Source organism: Pleurodeles waltl, chromosome 7 (assembly GCF_031143425.1).
Source record: "Pleurodeles waltl isolate 20211129_DDA chromosome 7, aPleWal1.hap1.20221129, whole genome shotgun sequence".
Taxonomy (NCBI): Eukaryota; Metazoa; Chordata; class Amphibia; order Caudata; family Salamandridae; genus Pleurodeles; species Pleurodeles waltl.
In genome coordinates, this window is record NC_090446.1 from 1,461,417,528 (window position 1) to 1,461,440,202 (window position 22,675).

General features: G+C 46.0%; 1 long non-coding RNA gene across 3 annotated transcripts in view; it reads left to right on the forward strand.

Annotated features, from left to right (window-relative positions):
- Positions 1–22,675, forward strand: part of LOC138246496 (uncharacterized) — a 218,770-nt gene that overhangs the window by 125,832 nt on the left and 70,263 nt on the right. The window contains exon 2 of one of the 3 annotated variants that reach the window (XR_011194299.1): positions 848–927. The exons of the other annotated variants lie outside the window; for them this stretch is intronic. This is a non-coding gene — a long non-coding RNA (uncharacterized lncRNA). The remainder of the gene's footprint in view (positions 1–847; positions 928–22,675) is intronic. 3 annotated transcript variants of the gene reach the window in all.

Sequence of the window (22,675 nt, forward strand, 5' to 3'; positions counted from 1 at the left end):
CAACTCTAAGAAGGACTCCAGAACCACCCAGGATCCATGAGCCCTGCCCACTCTGCACCCAACACTCACGGCCCAAGTCCTGGTGGCCCACCAGTCCAGAGCAGGTCCCCAGGCAATTCTGACGGTGTTGTGTCCATCCTGGGCTGACTCCTCCTGACCAACACGACAACGCCTGCAGCCTAAATCTGGAGGAGCCCCCCCCGATCGTGAGAGAACGAGAAGAAGAAACCCAACGCACAAAAGGTACTGCTGCACCTGCAGCCCCCTGCAGAATCTGACCGATGGTCCAGCAACATTTAGAAGATGGCCCTCCTCCTTGTCCAGCCTTGGGTTTTACGGAACCGACCCCCTGCACCCAATCTGAAGCATCTTTGTGACCCCTGTGTTTCCCCTATTGAAAAGCATTTGGAGCCCAAATCTGTGTTTGCACCCGGCCGCCCCTGTGCCGCTGGGGGGGTGTATTTGGTGCTAACCTGTCTTTCCGCCCACCCGGTGCTCACCTAAAGCCCCCAGGTCTGCCCTCTGAAGTTGCGGGTTCTTACCTGCCAGTAGATCTGTTTCCTAGTGACCCCAGTCTCTATAGGATCCCATCTAACACCAACTTTGACCTCTGCACCCAGCCGGCCCACTGTTGCTGGTAGTGTATTTTTGGGGTCATCTTGAACCTTGACCAGTGGACATTCTAACCCTCAGAGAGGCTGGAACTGTAAGTCGAGTATGTACCTCAAAACTGCACTACCACTCCTCCCCCAGGACTGTTCTGAAAATTGCAGTGTCTTTTGAAAGTAAAAAGTGTTACTTTGCCTCTAAACTGTTTTTTTTTTACATATTTTTTTTATCCTCGTAGGAGGCATCGTTGACATTTACCAGAGGGGAAAAGAGAACCCTCACTGGGGCCACCTTGCTGTTGGGCCTCCTTCAACATATGTAAGTTTCCAGAGTATCCTTCTGTACTCCTTTGCATGTTGCTTTGTCTTTAATCATTGGACCATTAGTCCATGAAATATTTTTTGGAAACTTTCCCACATCTCCATTCTTTTCCGGGACCCACCAACGCTATCCACTCTACAAATTCTTATAGCTGATCTAACCCAATCTAACACATCTGGTGCCTCAGGTGATAACCATTTCCTACATGTTTATCTGCGAGCTACTACCATCAGCATAAAAAGTAAATGATGATGGGACTTCCTCAGTTTAGTAGTGGGGCTTTCATTGGTCACAATGGCAAAAATAACCAAAACCAGGTTCACCTTGATATTTCTCTTGAGCATGTCTGATAAAATATTACTCACTCCTTGCCAAAAGGGTTGAATCCTCACGCAATTCCAAAAAAGATACATGTCATCAGCTTCTTCCAGACCACATTTCGGACAACCCCTTCTACTCCATCCTCCTAGCCTCATTAATCTCTTTGGAGACCAGTATGCCCTGTGGATTGTAAACAGATGATTTCTCCTTAACGGTGCTGATTTTATCACTTGCCACAATGAAGACATAGATACTTGCCAAATATCATTTAACTCCATGTCCGGCATATCCGCCTTCCATTTCTCGACTGGCAATGTTAATGGGCCGTCTTCCCCTTGTACCATCATCCAGTACCACTGAAACACTTCTTTCATCTGTGGAAACAGCCCCAGTAATTCTTTTCCCTATCCACATCTCCAGTCCCAAAATCCTGTTCCGTTCCTGCCCAACTTGCTAGCTGATAATATGTGAACCTCGATATCTTCTTCTCTGTAAGTCGGTCCAGTTCTTCCCATGTTGCTAGTGCCCATTCCTTTTTAACTGTCCCCACATTGTCACCCCAGCATTTTTTAGGGGGATAGATAAAACATCTTGTAAGCACTCTGGTGTACCTGGAGAATTCCATATTGGAGCAAGGCAACTGTCGTACACAATTTTTAAAATCCCCCTAACTTGTATCCATATTTTACATGCTGCTATTAATATTTTCAATCTAATCTTTTTAAAGTATTTGGAGTCACCAAATTTAAATAACAAATGTGCACCCCCTTCCTCCTACCTTTCAGTAAGCACATAGCATAATGGGTGAGGTCTGTTGAAAATGTGCTTGTAATAGTGATCTTATGTTCTTTAATTGAAAGGCTGAATTATATTACTGAAAATCTGGAAATGCAATACCTCCATCAACCTTCCTTTTTCCGTAATTGTTTTCCAGGCAATGCGTGCCCCCTTATGGGCCCATATAAAACTGTTCATTTCACTTTGGAGCTTCTTAAACCAACCTACTTCAAACTCTAGAGGGATGGTATTAAAAATAAATTTGAATTTTGTCAGTATCGTCATTTTAGCTATATTACACCTCCCAATGAATGAGAGAGGAAGACACGCCAAAGAATTCAAAAGCTTCTTTGTTTCAACCACTAATTTATTCAAATATTCTTGCGCCATTTGTCTTATATCCTTAACTACCCATATCCCTAAATATATAATTTCATTTTTCTCCAATATACTACAAGGATCCGCATTCCAAGACATTAATTCAGTTTTCTTCTGGTTTATTTGATATCCGGATAGTTCCCCAAAATCCTTCATGAGTTCCTGTATAACTAAAAGGGCGTTCCTGCTGTTCTGAGTAAAAATCATCAAATCGTCTGCATAGAGTGCTACTTTCTTCTCCCAGTGCCTGTATTTAAATGGGATAATCTGTTGTTCCTTGTAGCAGGCTGGCCTGGCTTATAGTGGGTACCTTGTGGTACTTACACCCTGTGCCAGGTCCAGTTATCCCTTATTAGTAGATTACAGGTGTCCTAGCAGCTTAGGCTGATAGAGGTAGCTATAGCAGAGCAGCTTAGGCTGAACTAGGAGACATGCAAACCTCCTACTATACCACTTATATCACTTAGCACTATATCATAAGAAAACACAATACTCAGAGTTACTAAAAATAAAGGTACTTTATTTTAGTGACAATGGGGGTTATTACAACTTTGGAGGAGGTGTTAATCCGTCCCAAATGTGACAGATATACCACCAGCCGTATTACGAGTTCCATAGGATATAATGGACTCGTAATACTGCTGGTGGTATATCTGTCACATTACCGTCACTTTTGGGACGATTAACACCTCCTCCAAAGTTGTAATAACCCCCAATATGCCAAAAGTATCTCAGAGGATATACTCCCTTAGGAGGTAAGTACAATACACCAAATATATACACACAAACCAAAATCAGGTAAGTAACAGTTAGAAAAGTAGTGCAAACAGTGTAGAACACAAAAGAATGCAATAGGAGACAATAAGCCTAGGGGCAACACAAACCATATACTCCAAAAGTGGAATGTGAACCATGAATGGACCCCAGGCCTAGTGTAGTGTGTAGAGGGTCGCTGGGAGTGTAAGAAAACACTAAGGGTGTCCAAGATACCCCACCCCAAGACCCTGAAAAGTAGGAGTAAAGTTACCCTACTACCCCAGAAAGACAGTAAAGTCAAGATAGGGGATTCTGCAAGGACAACAACTGACTGCAAAGCACTGAAGACGTATTCCTGGACCTGAGGACCTGTAAAGGAAGCGGACCAAGTCCAAGAGTCACGCAAGTGTCCAGGGGGGGCAGGAGCCCACTAAACCCCAGATGAAGGTGCAAAAGGGCTGCCTCTGGGTGGAAGAAACCAAACATACTGCAACAACGGAAGGTGCCAGGAACTTCTCCTTTGGTCAGAAGATGTCCCACGGTGTGCTGGAGGATGCAGAGTTCTTTCCATGCAGAAAGACCTCACACAAGCCTTGCTAGCTGCAAGAGTCGCGGTTGAGGATTTTGGGTGCTGCCAGGGCCCAGGAAGGACCAGGAGGTTGCCCCTTGGAGGAGAGACAGAAGGGGCGCTCAGCAATACAAAGAGCCTGCGCAGAAGCAGGCAGCACCCGCAGAAGCACCTGAACAGGTGTTCAGAAGATCTGAGGATGACGGGCAACTCAGAACAACAAAAGAGGGTCCCACGACGTCGGAGTCCAACTCAGCGAGTTGGGCAATGCAGGACGGAGTGCTGGGGACCTGGGCTACGCTGTGCACGAAGGAAGTCTTGCAAGAATGCACAGAAGCCCTAACAGCTGCAGTTCACGCAGTACACAGGATTACTGTCTGGCGTGGGGAATCAAGAACTTACCTCCACCAAATTTGGACAGAAGGGCCACTGGACTGTTGGGGACACTTGGATCCAGCTCCTGTGTTCCAGGGACCACGCTCATCAAGATGAGAGGGGACCCAGAGGACCGGTGATGCAGAGGTTTGGTGCCTGCGTTGGCAGGGGGAAGATTCTGTCGACCCACTGGAGATTTCTTCAGCAGGATGAGGCGCTACAATGTTGCTGGTAGTCTTCTTGCTACTTTGTTGCAGTTTTGCAGGCGTCCTGGAGCAGTCAGTGGTCGATCCTTGGCAGAAGTCGTAGAGGGAAGTGCAGAGGAACTCTGGTGAGCTCTTGCATTCGTTATCTGGTGAGATACCCACAGCAGAGACCCTAAATAGCCCTCAGAGGATGATTGGCTACAGAGAAAGGTAAGCACCTATCAGGAGGGGTCTCTGACGTCACCTGCTGGCACTGGCCACTTAGAGCTGTCCATTGTGCCCTCACACCTCTGCATCCAAGATGGCAGAGGTCTGGGACCCACTGGAGGAGCTCTGGGCACCTCCCCTGGGAGGTGCTGGTCAGGGGAGTGGTCACTCCCCTTTCCTTTGTCCAGTTTCGCGCCAGGGCAGGGCTGGGGGGGATACCTGAACCGGTGTAGACTGGCTTATGCAAGGAGGGCACCATCTGTGCCCTTCAAAGCATTTCCAGAGGCCAGGAGAGGCTAGTCCTCTCAGGCCCTTCACACCTTTTTCCAAAGGGAGAGGGTGTAACACCCTCTCTCAGAGGAAATCCTTTGTTCTGGCTGCCCAGGCCCCAGGGGGGCAGAAACCTGTCTGAGGGTTGGTAGCAGCAGTGGCTGCAGAGAAAACCCCGGGAAGTTAGTTTGGCAGTACGTGGGCTCTATGCTGGAGACCCGGGGATGCATGGAATTGTCCCACCAATATCAGAGTGATATTGGGGGGACAATTCCATGATCGTAGACATGTTACATGGCCATGTTCGGAGTTACCATTGTGACGCTACATATAGGTATTGACCTATATGTAGTGCACGCGTGTAATGGTGTCCGCGCACTCACAAAGCCTGGGGAATTTACCCTGAACAATGTGGGGGCACCTTGACTAGTGCCAGGGTGCACTCACACTAAGTAACTTTGCACCTAACCTTCACTAAGTGAAGGTTAGACATATAGGTGACTTATAAGTTACTTAAGTGCAGTGTAAAATGGCTGTGAAATAACGTGGACGTTATTTCACTCAGGCTGCAGTGGCAGTCCTGTGTAAGAATTGTCTGAGCTCCCTATGGGTGGCAAAAGAAATGGTGCAGCCCATAGGGATCCCCATGGAACCCCAATACCCTGGGTACCTAGGTACCATATACTAGGGAATTATAAGGGTGTTCCAGTGTGCCTATCAGAATTGGTAAAATTAGTCAGTAGCCTGCAGTGACAATTTTAAAAGCAGAGAGAGCATACACACTGAGGTTCTGGGTAGCAGAGCCTCAGTGATACAGTTAGGCACCACACAGGGAACACGTACAGGGCATACTTTATGAGCACTGGGGTCCTGGCTAGCAGTACAGTAAAAATGGGGGTAACATGCCAGGTAAGATGGTACTTTCCTACATTCCTCCCTCAGTAAAATCGCCAGTAGCACAATATACAAATTGAAAAGCAGGGGTGGTAGGGGGCAGCCCTCTTGTGTACCTCTCCGTATTCATATATTAATCACAGCATACAGAAAGGTCCATCTTACTCTGTCAAAAGCTTTTGCGCCATCAAATGCCATTATGGTCAGAGCTAGTTTTCCTTCTGTTGCCACATCTATTGCCGCTATTAACTAATGCGTCAGCTCTTGCACTTGTCTCCCTTTCATAAACCCATTTTGATCCGCATGTATCAAACTCCCCAATACTTTTTCCAACCTTCTAGCCAGAATCTGTGTATATATTTTATAATCATTGTTCAACAAGGATATGAGCCTATCTGCTTCACAAGTTTTAGAGTCTTTCCCAGATTTTAATAGTGTAGTAATAACAGCATCATCCCAAGACCTTGGTTGGGGGCTATTGCCCTTATATATTTCATTTAGCAACTTAGTCATGACGGGCATTAGTTCCTCCCTTAGTGCTCCATAAAACTTGCTTGGTAAAGTGTCACGCCCGGGGCGTTCCTCCTTTTCAATTCTTTTATTACTTTACTTATCTCTTCAGTAGTTATCTCTTGATTTAACTCGTGTTGTTGAGCTAGTTGTAAGACAGGCATACTTATTGCTTGTAGCCAGGTGGCTATCTGTTCCTCTGATATTAAACTCTTGTCGGTGTATAGACGTTGAAAAAAGTTTTTAAAAGTATGTCCTATACTCTGCTGGTACAGGCAACGTTCCCCTCACTCCTTTATAACTATTTCCGTAACCGCATTCCTATCCTTTCTACCCTAGCTTTCCACGCAAGCATCTTACCACACCACTCCCCATACTCATAATGGGCCAGCTTACTGGCCTCCCATCTTTTTTCACACAGGCCTCCAAGTAGTCTGCTAATTCATCCCTTGCTTCTGTAAATTTATTTATGCAATTAGCCTTTTCTTGGTATTGACAAGATTCCACTTCTCTCTGACATGTTCCTATCCTGTCTTCTAGTGTCCTCACTCTAAACATATGTACCTTTCTACTTAGGGCTGCACTGCTTATTATTTTATCCCTAATATAGGCTTTATAAGTATCCCAGACCACATTAATGGGAGCAGATCCTTAATTTTCCCAGAAAAATTCTAACGTGTCTTCTTTCAATTGGGTTACTAAAATCGAGTCAGTGAGTAGTGACCTGTCCATGGTCCATCTTCTCAGACCTACAACCCCTTCTAACTCTACCTCCAATGCTACCGCTGAGTGATCCGAAAGATGTTCCTGTAGGTGAATTACCTCTTTTACTTTAGATGCACAATTCCTATGTAGCAAAAAGAAGTCTAATCTGGAGTAGTGGCCATACTTTTTATTATGGTAGGTATGCCCCTTTTCCTGTCTCGATCTTTGTCGCCAAATGTCGATTAAATCAAAATCTCCTATCAAGCGATGAACACCCTCCCTCATTTTCCCTAATCCTCCCACTGTTTTCAACGTAGATTTATCTCGCACAGGGTCCAATAGGACATTAAAGTCCCCTCCTATCACCAAATATTCGGCCACCTCAGCCTTTATTAGTTGTCCTTGTAATTCTTGTAATTCACTAATGTATATCCTACCCTATTCAACTTAGTGTTTACCACCAGCCACCTACCACCCGGATCTTCAGTATTGTTCTCTAGCCTGATTAGTGCCGAAGTCTTCAGGAGGATAGCAATGCCTTTCAGACTACACCTTTGGTCTGTGCATGCAAACTGACTAATCCATTTTTGATGTTTTAATATCTCCCTCCACTCTTCCTTATGGAAATGTGTTTACTGTAGTATTATAACATTGTAATTTACCTTTTTTAGATATTCTAATATTTTCCTTTGCATACTTGGTACCCTAAGCCCATTCACATTCCATGACAACACCCTTTCCATGACAACACCCTTAAACCCCCTACAGTCATGGTGTCAGCCCTGTACTCCCCAACCTATCCTTGTTAGCTTGCCCCCCATGAGGATTTTTTTTCTTTTTTTCCCATATGCTCCCCACCACGTGCAATACAGTTCCCATTCCTTTTGAATTTCTCCATGTGTAATTCTCCATGTGTAATTCCCCGCTTTACCCTCCCTCTGGGGAACCCTCCACCCCGCTTTATCGGGTATCGTTGATACCCACAGGATCCCTCTCCCTGTAGCTACACGCAGCTCTCTTTCATTTGTTGGAGTATGTTTTGAACTTCTGTCCGACCTCTTATATTGCGCATTTTGTTATTCCACATAATCCTGAGGGTTGCAGGGAATTTCAAACTAGCCATTGCGCCTAAAGATCTAAGCTCCTGTATGAATTTTCCCAGTTCCCATTGGCAATCTTGCGTCCCTTTAGAGATATCTTACCTGATCCGAAAAGTTATCTCACCCTTCTTGAAGGAATTTACTCTTAAAGCTTCCGAGAGGATCTGTTCTTTTATTGAGTAGGTCTTGAAATTAACCAGTATCTTCCTTGGCTTCTCTCTATTAGGGTTCTTTTTGAAGGGATCTTAATGGATTCTCTGGATATCTGCCTCCAGGTCCACTGAAGCTATCACTGGAATATGTTCCTTTATCAAGCCCGCAATGAAACCTTTTAAGTCTCCTCCTTCTGCTCCTTCCGGTTCATTCAGTATCCTAATGTTATTCCTCCTTGCATTATTTTCTAATGTTTCTATCTTGTCACACAAATCTCTTTCATTAGATTTTAATGTTCGTATTTCCCCTCGATTAGTATCAACTTCTTTCCTTAGACCTTCAATGGCGATCTCCATCTTAGTTATCCTGTCTGATAGTTCACCCATTCTTGCCTCCAAGTTCTCACCCGTCCCTTGAATTGTTTCCTGGTTTCTTTCTGATATTGCAAATTTCTGTTTTATTTCCATTGTGAGTACACCCAGCAGTGACGCTATGCTGGCGCCGTTCTCGGTGTTTTGATTACCTGTGTCTAATAGTGAACCGTTTTGCAAGCTTTCTACTCCATCACCCTCTTATTCACTGGATACCTCACCCAGGATTTGAAACCTGTTCATGCATGCGGATATAGTCTTAGCCCTACGCCGGTATCCAATGGACCTGGCATATTTAACAGTGGTGAAATATTCAATCTCTCCTTGTCGCACTTTCCTTGTATTCTAAAGAAAGAAGGCACTGAGGGGGTAATTTTCGATCTCCCTGCTATATTCACAGAAGCGCCCCATTTTTCCTTTTCTGCTACACTCTTTTTTTTAGTTATGTTTTTAACAATGGCTGGGTTACCTCCTTATCCACCTCCAAACCTACCCTTTCATTCAATTCAGACAGGGACTTTTTTTTTGCCCCCAGTGGTTCTTCTCCATGCCCCCTGGCTCTAAAATCGTAACAAGTCCTTCTCTCTTCCCTGCTCTCTTTTACCTTGGCATCAAGTTTTCCTCTCTGGATTACCCCACAGGGGCTCTTCTTTGCCAAAATCTTCCCGTTCCTTAGCCTGGTGTGCATAGATTTATGCCCGATATCTCCCTGCTTGCCGCTGTCTCTGTCTCCACTCTATCTCCCAGCTCCACCGGCACTCCCTCTGCCCCGGAAGCACACCTGGGCTGCATTGCGCCGTTTTCTGCTGATCCACTGGGCTGCTCTTCCCCCACGGCTCCAATATATTAGCCGCTCCTCGCTGGGACTCACCCTGCGACCCAATTATCCGACGACTTCAAACTTTTCTTGACTCCAGTGAGTAAGTTTCCTCATAATAGACGAAAAGTTATTACGCTGCGTTCTCTCTCATCGTTTCCCAGAGCGTCTCACCATTATTCTAGATACAGGGTCTGGTGCCCTCAACCGCCTTCCTTAGCTGGCCGCCATGTTTCCCATACCTTGCCTGTAAACTGTTTTATTTATTAAACTTAAATAAAGTACATTTGATACATATGCTTGATACACACAAATGTACTTACCTGCAACGAAAATCTTTTGGATCTAGAAATAAAGTAACAAATATATTTTTCCCATATAAATACATTGGCCTGGAATTAGTTTTGAGTGTGTGCCCCATTTCTTGACTGTGTCTGTACAACAAATTATTTTCACTACCCACTGATAAGCCTACCTGCTCGACCACACTACCACAAAAGAGAGCATTAGTATTTTCTACTTTAGCCTCTGTCAAGCCTCTGGGGAACCCCTGGACTCTGTGCACGCCATATCTCATTTTGATATAGTATATTCAGAGCCAGCTTCCTAAACCCTCTATGCAAGAATGGCAACAGGGCTAGGTCTCTATATGGCAGCAGAGAAAGTGACATACAAAAGTCGAGGTTGTCCCCATAAGTTTCACAAGGTTTGGGGATGGTGGAAAACTTACTACGGGCTGGACTCCGGGAGGATGACATAAACGGGACACCGAGTTAGACCCCACAATTAGTACCGATCACTACACACTGAGTTCCAGCATTTCCTACTTATGGGACTACGTTGTTATTATGTGTCATGCTTGCATGTGTAATAAAAGATTATAACTCTCTGATACGATCATGGTGTGTTAATGGAAAAGAATCAAACTGTCTTGGTGAATTGGTTTAAGAAAATTAAATAAAATATTGTTTTTAAAAGAGTGGTTAAAGGTGAATATAAAAATAAGTTTCTTCTGTTAAGGTTACTAAGGTAACCATAACTAGTTTCACATAAAGGGAAAGGAGATGTAGAATGCACAGTTTCAGGAGGCTGTTTATTGCATTGATTTGAACATGGACTGTCTGTCCTCTGTCTCATTGCGGATCGCGGTGCTGAGGGATGAATTTGTGGGACTGGTGTTCACCAACGGCGGTCGCTGTATACGCCAAGAGGAGAAGTGGGAGGACGATGGAGGAAACAACATTTAAAACAAAAAAATAAATAAAACACTTACTGTTTCCCTTGCGTTGCCTCGCTCCTCTTGTGGTTTCCCAGCATTCTCTGAGGCACTATTACAGGCTCCCCAACAATCCTGGCTCTGCTTAATGCTAAGCATAGCATCTAGGCAGCATCAGGATTGGTCTGAGTTGCTCGGAGTGTCGCTCAGACACAAGTATGGGGTCTGTGCTGTTTCTCCAGCCCGGCTGTGTATACAGCCAGGTTGGAGAACCCTAAGTGTGCATATGTCTTTGGCTGGCCTCAGACGGCCAGCCAAACATACATGTGCACTTAGGGCCAGATTTACAAGGCCCTTGCACCCCTTAGAGCCACATTTGCACACATTTTTTGCCGTAAATGTGACGATAACGGGCCACTACCATAGCGCCATATTTACAAGGTGGCGCCAACTAGGTTTGTGCCACCTTGTAAACCCTTTGCTCCACATCATGCATAATATATGCAAAGGGGGCGTTCCCTCGTTAGAGGATCACTAAAAGTGGCACAATGGAATCTTGTAGATTTCATTGCGCCATTTCTAGCATCATTTTAACGCCTGCTCTCCCATTGATTTCAATGGGCCTCTTAACACTATCATGGATTAGCGTCATCTTTTTTCCCGCTAATCCAGTATGGCGTTACAATAGAATAGAAAAATGACGCAGGTGCCCCTAACATGCGCCATGGTGCACAGTATTGTAAGTACAGCGCTACCATGGTGGCGTTAGGGGACGCAAGGGGTCCGCAAGAAAAGTGGTGCATCACTATTGATGCGTCACTTTCCTGTAAATAAGTCCCTAAGTGCACTCTCCCCTCTTCCTCCCTCCCACCTCCTGTGGCCCAGCGTGCACCCCCCTGTACACTCTGCTGCCTGGGCCAGCAGATGAAAAATTATGAAAATTGAACGGTAGCAAGCTATGGTTTTATTTTTCATGTGCTGGCTCAGGCACGGGAGGGACGTCCTCCGCCTCTATAAATCGATGCTCTTCTAAGAATGACTTCCCTGTTGCGAATTTCCTTCAGTATGGTGTTAAGCCCAGAGACAAGTGTTGGCAGCAAAACCGTGAATAACCATTGCGTAATAGGAGTTATGGCAACCTAGAATAGGCGCTAACTGGAGCATTGCATGCACTTGGAAAGCGCTACGTTGGGCGCTATGGAAGTGATGCATACTGGGCGCATACCTGAAACAGACAGGGCAGTCTGCCAAGTGGTGCAAAATGGAAAGGTGTAGATTGAAACGTATGCATCGTTTTCTGACTCGTCTGGCGCAAGGCGGACTCCTGCGGGTTGGAAACATTGTAAGAGAAGTCTGAAGCATAGCCTGGCCCTACGATTCGGAATCCCTGGGGTTTTTGTTGGTCTCGTGCTCCTTTGCGTGTGGCATTAATATACCACGCAGAAGCCAAAGGTAGTATACTGACCGCCACTGGCACGCGCAGAGCCAGGTCACGCTTCCGAGGCACGAGATGGCAGAGCCCAGCGCTCCAAGTAGTCCTCGGCGCGCGCCTCTAAATGCGTTGTGGGCGCTAACTGCACTGCTTTTCACGACCAGGACAGCTCCCAAAATCCGGCCAGGGCCCGCCATTGAACCGATGGCCGCGATAAAGGCGGAATTAGAAGTTGCCTTTGCCCAGAAAAATGATTTTCTTTTGCTCGATGTATTTGCCCCCAGAACTGAAAAATAAAATGGTAAGAAACTTTATTTATTACCATTTTATTTTTCAGCACCCCGTCCTGAACGGTGGGGGCATTTTTTTTAGAGGGGCGCTCTCATGGAGGAGCTACCCCTGGAATAAAAAGTAGGCAAATGAGAGTGGCGGGAAAACCAGGTAAGGAAGGGGTGGGCTCGATAAGTCCCCAATGTGTCTTTCTCATCTATCCCTCTGTGCTGTCTGGTAGGCTCATCCTTCACAGGTAAGAAATACAAGTGTTACTGTTCAGAGCTAGAAAGAACCCTACACGTACCCCTGAAGTGACAAAGCATACTACAGTTGAGAGATTCTTATATGATTTCGTGTGTAGGCTGAGCTGTTTCACTGCATGCTAATGATTTATTGAATTACAATTCGAATTTAGACTTTATTAAACATGTTGTATTCTTTTGATATTTTAAAATAATTGCTGGTAGGATGAAGCTATAAAAATGATTTAAATTATGTAAACTTGCATTTTTCAGTGCTGAGAGGTATTTAAAGGCATACAGGAACATTGCATTGCAAATCCACCAGCCCCCACACTCCCATCCCCCCACCCACTCATCGGCCCTAATTGAAGGCTTCCTGCTTGCCTTTTTGTTAGCTGCATGATGATCTGCAATAGGATGCTAGCACTTGAAGTCCAAGGCTCTGAATGGATGTGCTTAGTTGGAGGGGGAGCTATTCATGTGAAGCTGCAGTAGAAAACAGCTCACTGATTACCTCCTGAAGACCACAGCCGAAGACAGAGATAGCTCGGCGTGCCACAGAGCACACAGCTTCCATCCCCCAGAGCGCTACCTTCACCACCTTAGGTTTCCACGCGGACTCTGAGTTTCATCGGTGAGCTTCTTGTGATCAATATGGCAAAATTCATCCACCTTCTTAAAGGAAGATCCCAGTGACATATGGTTGAGGCATAGTTACCACTCATCGTCTTGCTGAGACATAGTTACAGCTCATCTACTGTGGCTTCTCATTTTCCCCGGCAAAACCAGGACCTCCTGTGGACATGGATGCGGCGGTCTTCTCAGCCTATGTCATCTTTTTCATTTTTGGTGTGTTGGGGAATGTGGTGGTCGTGGCGTTGACCCTCAAGAAGTCCGGCAGGCATATCTCTGCAGTGGATCTACTAATCAGCAACCTGTCTTTAGCCAACCTGTGCTCTGTCACAACCAGGTACACCCCGGTGATGCTGTACAAAGCCGTCAGTGAGGACTTCGTGGGCGAAACCTTTTGCAAGATCTTTGGCCTCTTCTCCATCCTCTCTGGCTCCATGAGCGCCTGGCTCACCGTCCTCCTCAGCGCGTACCGCACGTTCAAGCTGTGCTCCAACCAGGGATCTCTTCTACTGCGAGTCTCGGAGGGTGGCCCCTCAATGAAGATCTGCATTGTCACCATCTGGATCATCTGTGGCATTTTCCTGAGTCCTTATTCTACCTGGAAAAGGAGACAAGGGGTTGTAGCCAAACATTGAGCGGGAATGGTTCCTGTGCCAATGTCTCCAACCCTCTTGGCAACATCAGGAGTTATTACGGCTGTGTTCTTTCTGTTGGGCACACCTGGAGAAATAAAGCCTACGTCTACAGCTGTTTGGTGCTGACAGAGATCCTTCCTGCCGCCATTATGCTGGTCGCCAGCACAGGCACTCTGTGGGCCCTACGGAAGTACATGAAGATGCTGTCACCAGCAGTCACTCTGTCAATTGGGCCAATGAAAGTGAACACGTGGGTTGGCCCCACTCCCAGCTCCAGGCCCAACACTCATTGGAGGGCAGGGTGGATTGTGCTGGCCTTGATGTGCGTCTACCTTGCCTGCTGGGTCACCCACTTCACCATGCTGGCCATCAGCTTCAGCAATGGGTACCAGCTAGCCCCAGGCCTCATCACTCTAGGCAGGATGGCTTATGCCACCTACCCAGTGCTGTGCCCATATGGCTTGGGGTTGGGAAGCCAGCAGTTTCGTAAAGCTCTGCGCAATTCCATGACGTGCATTTAAGATGTTGACAGCTGTGCTACAGGTTGTGTTGGGCACAGCTTGCAGAGCACCATATGCCCACAAGGGAGTTTCAAGGAACTTTCAGAACAAATGAGAAAAACATGCTGATAACAATATCATTTTGCATGTTTCAAAGAATGTGTAGCTTGTGTGGTGCCTCTGGGTGAATTTCATAGAGTGAAACGCAAGAATTGTTGCTACCTCCATTGGACAGTGTTCATCACGTCATGTCTTCGCATATGTTCCACCATGTGCTCTGCATGTTTGTGTTTGCTTGTGACCCACACAATGTGCTGCTACATGTGTAATGTCTTTGAGTGTGTTCCGGTATGTAAAGATTGTGACTTCTTCCTATGAGTGTTACATTGTGTCTCATTCTGTCTGCATATGCTACATATGTCCTGACTGCATGTTTTCTATGCTGTGCTCTGTCTACACGTCATACTTTAGTCTGTTTTCCATAGTGCCTGCTGCCGTCGTTTTGTCTGCACGTGACCCTATAGTGGGCAATACATGTTCCATGCACATCCGTGTGTTCCACAGTTTGTCTACATGTGTCGCATCTCTGTCCTTGTTTCACAGCACCTTGTGCATGTGTTTTATTGTTGTGGGTATTATATCACCTGAGCAACATTTTCCAAGTGTTCATGTGACCAATACCATGTACTATACGTGAGCCACATCGCTGCGAGAGTTCTACAGCCTGTGCTACGTTTGCTGTGTATGCTATGTGTGATATATCTGTGCCATATGTGTGTGTGATTGATATCATGCACCACATACATATGTTGTGTCCCTAAGTGTGTGCCACTGTCTGTTCTTCATGTGTTTACACGACCCATAACTTCTATCATATGTGCTACGTCTCTGGTGGACTTCCACAACCTTTGCTACATTTGTCATGCGTTCATGTGGCCCTTAGTATGTACTACATATGCCAGGCCTCTGCATGAGCTCTACTGTCTGTCTTACATTTGGTGTGTCTCTGTGTTTCATAGTGAATGCAATACGTGTGATGCTTCTAGGCATGTTCGCAGTGTGTGCTACATCTGTCATGTCTGCATCTGATTGATACTGTGCACCACATATGTCATGTCACTGCATGTGTTCCTAGGACTGCACTGCATGTGTCATAGATTGCACCAGTTGTGCCATGCTTCTCTTTGTTTAACAGTCTGTTCCGCATTTGGTTTGCCTGCATGTCACCCATGGTGTGTGCTACATATGTCATGTTTCTGCACGCTTTTCATAATCTGAACTACATTTTACATGTTTGTGTCACAACTCCATAGCATGTGCCAGATGTTTTGAGTGTGTAGTATATATGATGTGTGTGTGTGTTTGTGTGCATGAGTGCTCTATACGTGTATATTTCTCCTGTTAAGTTTGCACGTGTTCCATGGTGTATGAGATGTTTTGTGTTTCTGTCAGTTTTCTATGATGTACGGTGCATTAGTATCTTCTTGCGGTCCCTAGCATGTACGACATGTGTTGTGTGTGCATACGTTACATAGTCAATGCTACATTTGTTGTGCCTCATTCTATGTTTTATAGTGTGTGAGTACCTTAGAGCATACTAGATTTTGTGTGCTAAATGTGCTGTTTCTCACTGTTTCATAAAGTGTGCCTCATGTCTTTTTTTGTGTGCCTCACAGTATGCTCATGTGTTGTGACTCTTGGTTCAATACTGTGTGCTGCGAAGTGTTGTGTATCAGTCTGTTTGCTAGTGTGTGCTACATGTCATGTCTTTTTCTGCATAGATTAGAGTCTGCTATGTGTCATGATTCCCTGCTACACAGTGCGTCCTGCACACGTCTCTGCGTGCATTTCCCAGTGGGGTAAAAGGAGTTACATAGGTGTAGCACATGTGGTCCATGGGTGTTCAAGAACACCTGACATTTTGGGAAAAGTGGTATGGCAACCTTTGATCACTCGGCATCACCCAAAGTCTCTTGCGAGCCCCTATACCTTAAACCGACTTTCTAATAAGATGCAGGGGTCAGACCTCTGCTGCCCCAAGGTCATGGCGCTGTGACTGAGCTGGACGCAGGTCCTTGAAACCCTGGGACTGAGTGACAATGGAGAGAGACCATCTGCACCTGGACAACAGGGAGAGAACTGAAGGAGACAGGGGGAGGGGGATAGCGGTGCCCATCAGAGGAGATGATGATACTGGGGAGCTGTACAACGGGCCATGGAGCAGGAGGGGGGCTCCTCTGTGAATGAATCATAACATTTTACACTCGAAAACATAAAGCACTGGACCGTGTCATGTTATAGCAGTGCGTGTCGTGTAAGTTCTTTTGCTTAAAACTTTTTTGAAGAAACATCTGTAGTGAAAAGAAATATTGAAATACACTTTAGTTGTAAAGATATTTTTATCAGATAGACTTTTTAATAAAAACGTAAAACGATTTTCCTGCAGCTCTGCTTGTAATGCACACCTGATGGGCGTCTACCTGTTTGTACGTCGACATGGCCAATCCTTAGAGTCACTGTTGTACCCACCGGATCCAGGCCCTTATACGCCTCTAGTTAACAAATGTAATTATCCAGGTCAGGGCAACGGCGAGTCTGGGGATGGACAAGTTGTAATAAGTGCAGAAGAAGAAGTAAAGGTTGGATGCTTCGTGGCAAAAATACCACAAAGAACCAAAAAATGTAATTTTTTTGTAATTTAAAGAAATCCTCACTCACAAAAAACTCTCTGGAACAGGAAACAGTGTGTGAACATTGAAGGGATGTGCTCTCTGCCAGCCTATTCAAAAGTGTGAAGAATTGCATAGTCTAGGACCTACGATGTTATTGTGTGAACAAGCTTTATTCACATTTATTTTTTGACAAATGTGTCATTTACAAAGACATGCATTAATTTTCGAAAAAAACGTTTTCGAATAAAAGTATTCAACAAAGGTGTTTTTCAAGCGGATGTTTCAACTCATTAACTATCGTCGGTGCTTGTGTTGAGTAATCTACCTCTGATGTGAGGAAAGTCAGTTGTAGTCAGTGGGAAAGAAGATGCCTGCTGAGAAGTCACTCGTATGAATACATTAAGATGAATAAAGAATATTAAATAACTGAAGTGTATATGGAGAGCTGCGTGCTTGTTTACCAGGGATGGATTGTCCACTTGGAATACCAGGATAGATCTCGGTAAGCCAGGGGATGTGTCTGCTTAAAACAGATTTGTATTCACTCATCTTCCAATATACGAAACGGCTGTTCTTACCAAGAACAGCCCTCCCTCCGAAGTTAGACCAAGCATGATTGAAAGCCCAGGCTCCACTCTGTAAGGCAGTCAAGCCCGTGCAATCCCCACAAGTCCCACCCCCTCCAGAGCAGCCTCCCATTGGCTCTTTGAGGAGCGGGGCATCCATGACCTCAGGAAGGATAACAGCAGGGTCACCCAGCCTAGCCCTGACATCTTCAGGGCTTCACCAATGGTTTAACCAGTGTGAAGAGGAGTCTCCCTTCTCGTCGCTTTCACCTACACACTATTCCTGTACACAGGACACACCGCATCCCTGCACGGACACTATTATTTCCGTGTGTTTGGACCAGAGGCGGTAAGAGGCCATGGGGTAGTAGGGCGACTATTCCGACAAATCTGCACCAGTATAACTAATGTTGCCACCTTACTAGAATAATTGAGCAGCCTTACTGGCATATTTTAGCAGCCCACCCTATGGATACTTATTAGTGCCCACACTGTCATCATCAGTCGCGGCTGGTGACCTTTAAAAGTGGTGGCTCATAATCCGTGGCTCAAATGCCAAAGAGCTTTTTCTTGAAGGGTTCTCTCACACTTTCTTGCACTAAGTTTACTGTCTCACCCTGACTCACCCAGTTTCACTTGGTCTCACTAATTCACACAGTTTCACTTATTCTACTCTGGCCCACTCTGTCTCTCTCAGTCCCACTCAGTCCCCCTCATTCTGAATTAGTTTTACTGTAAGTTAGTCCCACACACAGTGACACTCAGTTACACTAGCTGTCATTCTCCCTGACTCGCTCAAATTCATTCTCACATACTGGTCCTTACTGTCACTCATTCTCACTCACTGTGACTCATTCCTTCACTGACTTTCTCTCACTTTAACTCACACACATAGTCACACAGACATGCTCACAGTGGTGGGACTTCACCAGCTCTGAACAATCTATCTCAAGGCTGGGACAGCTACCTTCATGCCCTTGTGTCAGTAGTCAAAGGATATCACTAACTGACTCTGTTTGTTTGGCTGGACCCAAAGAGGGTCTGCATTTCATTGTTTTTTATATCAAGAGAGAATAATTACTCACTCTTGATACAATAAAAATGGACCACAAAGCAAGGAGGATGTAGTGTAGCTGTGGAGCTCATAAGGGAGAGCTGTTACTGGTCAAGGGACACCTATCCATCAAACCAATCCATCCATTCTTTCACTATCCACCCCCCCTTTCATCCATCCATTCAATCATCCATACACCCTTTTGCCCCATCTATCCACCCTTTCACTTCATCCATCCATCATCATCCCTTTGGATCATCCATCTCGCCACCCTTTCACCCAGCCATCCATTCTTACACCCATCTGTAGGAAGCCGGCTCTGTATATACTATATTAAAATGAGATATAGTGTGCACTGAGTTCAGGGGTTCCCCGCAGGCTTAACATATGCTAAAGTAGATAATACTAATGCTCTCTTTTGTGGTAGTGTTGTCAAGCAGTTAGGCTTATTGGAGGGTAGTGCAAAGCATTTGTCGTACACACACAGAGGCAATAAATGAAGCATACACTCAATTACTAACTCCAGGCCAATGTTTTTTATATGATTGAGTTTGCAGGTAATTACATTTGCAAGTAAGTATCAAACGTATGTTTCAACACCACTTTGTTTCAATTTGGCAAGTTATATGTTTCTCAGACAAATAGCAATAATCTGTTTTAAAAGTTGACACTGCAATTTTCAGAAACAGTTCTGGGGGGAAGAAAAGTTAGTACAGTTGTTAGGTAAGTACTAGCCTTACAGTTCCAGTCTCTGGGAGTAAGGATGTCCACAGGTTGGGGTTCAAGTTAACCCCAAACACCTGCCACCAGCAACATAGGGCCGGCCGGGTGCAGCAGTCAAAGATGATGCAGGATTTAAAATGGAGTCTTACAGAGACTGGGGGCACTCGGAATCAGGCCTGCTTGTAGGTAAGTACCCGTGTCTACGGAGCGCAAACCTGGGGCGTTTAGGTGAGCACCGGAGGGGCCATAGGTCAGCACCAAATACACACCCTCAGCGGCACAGGGGCAGCTGGGTGCAGGGTGCAAACACAGGGTCAGACTCCCAACGATTCCAATAGGTGCATCCCAGGGGTCACAAAGATGCTGCAGGCTAAGTCCCGGGGGTCGGTTCCAGAAAACCAAAGGCTGGACAAAGAGGAGGGCCGCCTACTGGACGTTGCTGGACTGGTGGTCAGATTCCCCAAGGTCAGGGGGCTACAGGTGCAGAGGAAGCTTTGGGCGTTGGGTATCTTCGTTGGTTTCTCTCGCGCCAGGGGGATCCTCTGGGTTTAGGCTGCAGGCGTCATCGTGTTGGACAGGAGGGGTCAAGCCAAGGTGGACACTAGGTCAGAATCAACAGGGGACCAGCTCTATTTGGTTAGGTCACCTGGACACGGGCCGTGGGCGTCGGGTGTAGCGTGGGCTGGACTCACGGATCCAGAGCAGTTCTGGATTCCTTTTCTGGAGTTTCTTTCTGGTCAGGGCTGCTGTCCAACGAAGATCTTGATCTCTGGTGTGCAAGCAATCTCTTGGGGCTTTTAAGAGATCGCTGGTTCTGCAGGATGCATCGTCTTTTTGTAGAAGGGCTTCAGAAGCTGGTGAAAGACCTGTAGGGCTGGGACCAAGTCAGTTGCCAGTCTTCTCTGCTGGGGGTCCGTATGCAGTCCTTCTTCTTTCTTCTTGTCGTCTTCTTGAGGTCACCAGGAATCTGACACACTAGTTTCAGGGGAGCCCTTAAATCCTGAATTTAGGGGTGCTACAGGGGTCAAAGGGCTGTAGTCAATCGTTACTGTCCCTGAGGTTGACTACACCCTTCCGGTGTCCACTCCCTTTGGGGAAGGGGACACATACCTAACCCTATTGGTCCCTGTCCTCCAAACCAAGATGGTGGATTTTGCAAGGAGGTGGTCACTTCAGCTCCGGACACCTTAGGGGTGGTCCCAGCTGAAGTGGTCACACCTCCTTGTTCCCACTGGTCTTGTCACCAAAAGGAAGGCTTTGTCCGGGGGGCAGGCATCTCCACTTGTTGGAGTGCCCTGAGACACTGTAACAAGAGGCCTGAGCCTTTCAAGCTCACCACCAGGTGTTACGGTTCCTGCAGGGGGAGGTGTGAAGCACCTCCGCCCAGTGCTGGCTATGTTCCTGTCCACAGAGAGCACAAAGGCTCTCACCCCATCTGGTCAGAAACTTGTCTGGGAGTGTCAGACTGGCGCAGACCGGTCAGCCCTGCATTAGACATTTGACTAAAATACAGGGCGCATCTCTAAGATGCCCTCTGGGTGCATTTTTCAATAACTCCAGCAGTGGCATCAGTGTGGGTTTATTGTGCTGAGAAGTTTGATACCAAACTTCCCATACTTCAGGGAAGCCATTATGAAGCTGTGGAGTTCGCAATGACAAACTCCCAGCCCATATACTCAGTATGGCCACACTGCACATACAATGTCTACGAATGGACTTAGATACTGCTGGAGCATATTGGTCATCTAACTATGCCCTCACCTGTGGTATAGTGCACCCTGCTTTAGGGCTGTAAGATCTGCTAGAGGGGTGACTTACCTATGTCACAGCTTTGTGGGCATGGCACCCTGAGAGGGCTGCCATGTCGACTTTGTCCTTTTCTCCCCACCAGCACATACACACTGCAATGGCAGTGTGTATGTGCTTGGTGAAGGGTCCCCTATGGTGGAATAATACATGCTGCAGCCCTTGGGGACCTTCCTTGGTCACAGGGTCCTGGGTACCTGGGATACCTTTTACAAGGGACTTAACTGTGTGCCAGGGGTGTGCCAATTGTAGGAACAATAGTACCGTTCTTGGAAAGAACACTGGTGCTGGGGCAAGGTTAGCAGGATCCCAGCACACTCCAAGTCAAGTGAGCATCAATATCAGGCAAAAAGTGGGGTGGGTAACCATGCCAAAATAAGCACTTTCCTACACCATCCACCCACCATTTGTCCCACCCATCTATCTATTCATATATCCCTCTATTTACCCTTTCACTCATCCATCCATCCTTTCACTCATCCATCTAGCTATCTATTCATCTATCCATCAATTTACCCTTTCACTCATCCATCCAGACATCCCCATCTACCCTGCCTTTCACTCATCCATCCACTGTTTTACTCATCCATCTTCACATACATCCTTTCACTCATCCATTCTTTTGCTTATCCGTCCAAACTTTCACTCCATCCATCCACTAATCCATCTATTTACCCTTCCACTCATTCATCCATCCATCCTTTCACTCATTCTGCCATTATCCATCCTTTTTTATCATCACTCATCCCATCCTTTTCATCCATCCATCCATCCACCCATCCATCCATCCACTCTAACTTTCATTTATATACCCTCCCTGCCTTTCAGTCTTCCATTCTTATGTCCGTCCTTTCACTCATTCATCCATGCATTTATCCATCCACCTTTCCATTCCATCCATCCACCCATCCTTCCTTTCACTTACTCACTCTCCCAAGCCAAGCTGCAGACAGAAGAGGTCCATCAAGAACCCCACAACACCATAGCTGCTAAAGGGGGTGGGTGTTAGAAAGACCCTGATGCAGGCAGAAGCTTAACTTCACACTTACCTCTTAGTCCACTAATGCAGCGATTCCTTACCTGTCGTTCGCTGCCCCCCAGGGGTCAGTGACACATTCCCCTTGGGTCCGTAGCCCTTGGCTGGCAGGAAGGCACTTCTCTGCTGGGGCCTCTCGACAGAAAAATGTGCGTGTTTTTATATCACTTCCTTCATGCAGCAGTTTTAAAAGCACTGCAAAGTTCCCTGTACATCCATCAGCTTTTGGAACATGGATCATGCAAAGAACAGAATTTTATGTGCATTGCATAGTGGGTTACTGCTTTTGTCACAGAGATTCTTTTGATACTCTGCAGTTCATAAGTTACAATCGTAATCTAGCACAGTGAGCTACGACCTGCTATCAAGGAGCTGCATGCAAACTGCATGGGAAAAAGTAGAAAGTTATGTTTTCCCCCCAGTCCTTTATTATCCTTATGCTGCAAAAAAAAGGTTTGCTTGCATTGTGGGCAATAATAATTCTTATTATTAAAGTCAACACTAACCACTGTGTTATGTTCTGAATCCTGAGTTTGTGTTTCTCCAGGC